We start from the raw sequence: 4,613 nt of genomic DNA, 5'->3' as shown, positions 1-4,613 counted from the left end.
TGAATTGGTCTCAGGCCATGGAAGAGCTCAAAAAGGATTTTGAGAAGCAAGTAAGAGAAGTAGAGGAAAAACTGGGAAGAGAAATGAGAGTGATGCAAGAAAATCATGAAAAACAAGTCAACAGCTTGCTAAAGGAGACCCAAAAAAATACTGAAGAAAATAACACCTTAAAAAATAGCCTAACCCAAATGGCAAAAGAAGTTCAAAAAGCCAATAAGGAGAAGGATGCCCTAAAAAGCAAAATTGGCCAAATGGAAAAAGAAGTCCAAAAACTTACTGAAGAAAATACTTCCTTTAAAATTAGAATGGAGCAATTAGAAGCTAGTGACTTTATAAGAAATCAAGACACTGTAAAACAAAACCAAAAGAATGAAAAAATAGAAAACAATGTGAAATATTTCATTGGAAAAACAACTGACCTGGAAAATAGATCCAGGAGAGATGATTTAAAAATTATTGGACTATCTGAAAGCCATGATCAAAAAAAGAGCCTAGACATCATCTTTCAAGAAATTATCAAGGAAAACTGCCCTGATATTTTAGAACCAGAGGGCAAAATAGAAATTGAAAGAATCCACCAATCACCTCCTGAAAGAGATCCCCAAATGAAAATTCCTAGGAATGTTGTAGCCAAATTCCAGAGTTCCCAGGTCAAGGTGAAAATATTGCAAGCAGCCAGAAAGAAACAATTCAAGTATTGTGGAAACACAATCAGGATAACATAAGATTTAGCTGCTTCTACATTAAGGGACCGCAGGGCATGGAATATAATATTCTGGAGGGCAAAGGAGATAGGATTACAACCAAGAATCACCTACCCAGCAAAACTGAGTATAATCCTTCAGGGGAAAAAATGGACATTCAGTGAAATAGAGGACTTTCAAGCATTCTTGATGAAAAGACCAGAGCTGAAAAGAAAATTTGACTTTCAGATGCAAGACTCAAGTGAAACATGAAGAGGTAAACAGAAAAGAGAAATCATAAGAGACTTATTTACATTCCTGCATGGAAAGATGATATTTGTAACTCATGAGACCTTTGTCAGTAGTAGAGTAGTTGGAAGGAAAAAAATTATATGTGATAGATAGATAGATAGATAGATAGATAGAGGGCACAGGGTGAGTTGAAGATGAAGGGGTCATATCTGGAGAATAAAATTAAGGGGTGAGAGGATTATACTGGGAGAAGGAGAAAGGGAGAAGCAGAATGGGGTAACTTATCTCACATAAAACAGACAAGAAAAGACTTTTACAGTGGAGGTGAAATGGGGGAAGGTGAGAGGGAATAAGTGAATCTTATTCTCATTGGATTTGGCTTAAGGAGGGAATAACATACGCATTCAATTGGGTATGGAAATCTATCTTACCCAACAGGAAAATAGGGAGGGATGGGAACAAGAGAGCAGGAGGATGATAGAGGGGAGGGCAGATTAGGGGAGGGGTAATGAGAAGCAAACAGTTGTAAGGAAGGACAGGGTCAAAAGAGAGAACAGAATAAATGGGGGGCGGGATAGGATGAAGGGAAATATACTTAGTTTTTCACAACATGACTATATGGAAGTGTTTTGCATAACTTCACATGTATAACATGTATCAAATTGCTTGCCTTCTGAATGAGGGTAGGTGGGGAGGGAGAAAGGGAGAAAATTTGGAACCCAAAGTTTTAAAAACAAATGTTAAAAAAAATGTTTTCACATGCAACTGGGAAATAAGATGTACAGGCAATGGAATATAGAAATCTATCCTGCCCTACAGAAAAATTGAAGGGGAAGGGGAGAAGAGAAAGGGGGGCAGAGATAGAAGGGAGGGCAGATTAGGGGAAGGGGTATTCAGAATGCATGCCATTTTGGGGTGGGGGAGGGATGAGATGGGGAGAAAATTTGGAATTCAAAATCTTGTGGAAGTGAATGTTGAAAACTACAAATAAATTAATGAATTAAAAAAAAAAAGAAAAGAAATCTGCTTCAGATAACACATTCTGTTGGACAAACATCCATTTAGATGCATGTTGAAATCCTGGCAACAGACATCCTTCATCCACTTAGTCTTTCCTGTGTAGATGGTAAAGCCAACCTTCTCTTAGAGATTAAGCATCAGTCCCAGAGTCTCTGCAATGCCTTGGAGGCCGATGAGGACAACATAATTTAATTCACCAACAAAAGGACCTCAACTCTCCACAGAATCCCCCAGCACCGCGGGGGTTACTTTTGGCAATCACACATCTCCTGGTTTTATGCCATAGCCAATGTTTACAATCAGAGGGTCACCGAATAGAGGTATTTCTGTGGTTACATCTATTGAGCAACCTCAAAATCTGATCCTGATGTAGGGATGCTGGGAAAGAGCTGTCAGGCCATCACGTATTCACTGGAGTTCTGATCTTTCTTTCTTTCTGGCTAGGCAATGGGGTTAAGTGACATGCCCAGGGTCACACAGTTAGTAAGTGTCTCCATCTGGATTTGAACTCAGATCTTTCTAACTCCAGGGCCAATGCTCTATCTACTGTACCACCTAGCCGCCCCAGAATAATGCTTTTAAATACGTAAAATAAAACACATAGGATTACAAAGAAAACCAGCTGTACTGAAATATAGTAATCAAAAAATTTGTAAACAATAGCTAACTTTTAGCCAGGCACTGTGCTAAGCACTTTACAATTATTATCTCATTCAATCCTCACAACAACCCTGGGGGGTAGGTGTTGTTATTATCCCCATTTTACAGGTGGGGAGTGTGAGGCAAATAGAGATTAAGTGACTTGTCCAGGGTCACACAACTAATAAGTGTCTGAGGCCAGATTTGAACTCAAGTCTTCTTGATTTCAGGCTCAAGGCTCTATCTACTATGCTTGGAGCTGGTTCACAAAGCCCAGATTAAGAACTCCTAGCCTATATCAGATTACTTACCATCTCAGGGAGGGAGGGATGGAGGGATAGAATTTGGAACTCAAAACTTAAAAAAAAAAAGCAAATGTTAAAAATTGTTTTAACATTTAATTGGGGAAGAAATAAAATATTATTTTAAAAAACCAACCCCTAGCTTAGAAAGTCTTATCGAGTTCTTCATAGAATTTCTTAGCAGCCGATGTTGGTACATAATGTGCAATTATTTCCATGACGGCCTTTTTGCAAACACTTGTCATTAGTACTGCAGCAAGTGAGGAGCCATGGGCCATGAAGTAAGATTCTTGACCGCTTTGGGGCATATGTAAAACCCATTCCCCCAGCTCCTTTCTTTGCCTCTTTAGGTAGCACCTGGGAGCCAGCCTTCCATGAGCTGGAATTCCCTTCTTTCTTCTGCTTTCATTTATAGCAAGAATATCCAGATTGCTATCATGCAGCACCTCCATGGGGCATTCAACAAGGATCTCACTCTTACGAGGACCAACCGTCACAGGGAAGCTGGTGGAGGGACCAAGAACTGTGGGATTCTCTGCACCTTTTCCTGCTCCTCTGCCCACATAGCTATCGAGGAAGCAGGCGTGGCGCCATTTTACAGTTTTATGTTTCATGACCTTTCAACACCAGGTGGTCAGCCTGTTAGAGATGACTTCTGGCTAAACAAATGTTTGTTGAATTAAATTGTAGATGGAATCCAGACTCTACCTACTATCTGGATGACCTTGGGCACATCCTATCACCTTTTAAGATCTTAGTTTCCTTCTCTGTAAAATAATGAGGTTGGACCGTATAATCTCTTAAGGGTAGTAATTGCAAAGAGTAAGTTAGGCTGATGTAAGGGCAATTTCTCAAGCCGACAGTGCTGTCCCAAAGCATCATGGGTGGCCTTGGGGTGGCTGGTTCCCCTCATGGGAGGTTTCCCAGCAAGGGCTAGATGACCCATGTTGGCTTTGGGTCACCCAAGGTTTCAGTTCAGGTCCAGGTTGGACTAGGTAGTCTCTGAGTTTCCTTAGGGTTTTCAGCCTTATGTCCTACCCCACCTTCCACCCCATGGTTCTGCTGCTCAGCTAGCCTCTAGCTAGGTGACACAGTGGATAGAGTGCCGGGCCTGAAGTCAGGAAGGCTCATCTTCCTAAGTTCAAATCTGGCCTCAGACACTTCCTAGCTGCGGGACCCTGGGCAAGTCACTTCACCCTGTTTGCCTCAGTTTCCTCATCTGTAAAATGAGCTAGAGAAGGAAACGGCAAGCCACTCCAGTATCTTGGTCAAGAAAACCCCGTTGGGGTCAGGATGAGTTGGACATGACAGAAAAACAACCGAACACAACACTGAGAAGGCTTCTTGGACTCTACCAAGTCTACGTTTGGCCTCGAAGTGCTAAGAAATGGAGATTTCCAGTGGATTGAAACTCCGGACAAAATAAGCCAGTCCAAACACTCTGACTACAGTATCTTGGCACACCAGCTCCGTAGAACAGGGTCAATAGCCGGCTTCTCCCTCCCTCTCTGTAAGGGTGGGAGGGCACTGTCCGCTTCTCAGCACTGACCCTGAGTAACCACATCCCACAACCCAGTGGGATCCTTCGGTTCGGCCAACACAGAGATGGACCCAAACAAACTGATGACTTGAAAACCGTCGAGATCTTGGGACGCGTACACGCCACAGCCGGCTCGAGGCTCTGAACCCAAGTCAAGTAGCACAGAAAGAAAGGGAA

This window comes from Vombatus ursinus, unplaced genomic scaffold (genome assembly GCF_900497805.2).
Source record: "Vombatus ursinus unplaced genomic scaffold, bare-nosed wombat genome assembly UNPS02013067.1, whole genome shotgun sequence".
Classification (NCBI taxonomy): Eukaryota; Metazoa; Chordata; class Mammalia; order Diprotodontia; family Vombatidae; genus Vombatus; species Vombatus ursinus.
This window is presented reverse-complemented; position numbering follows the sequence as displayed.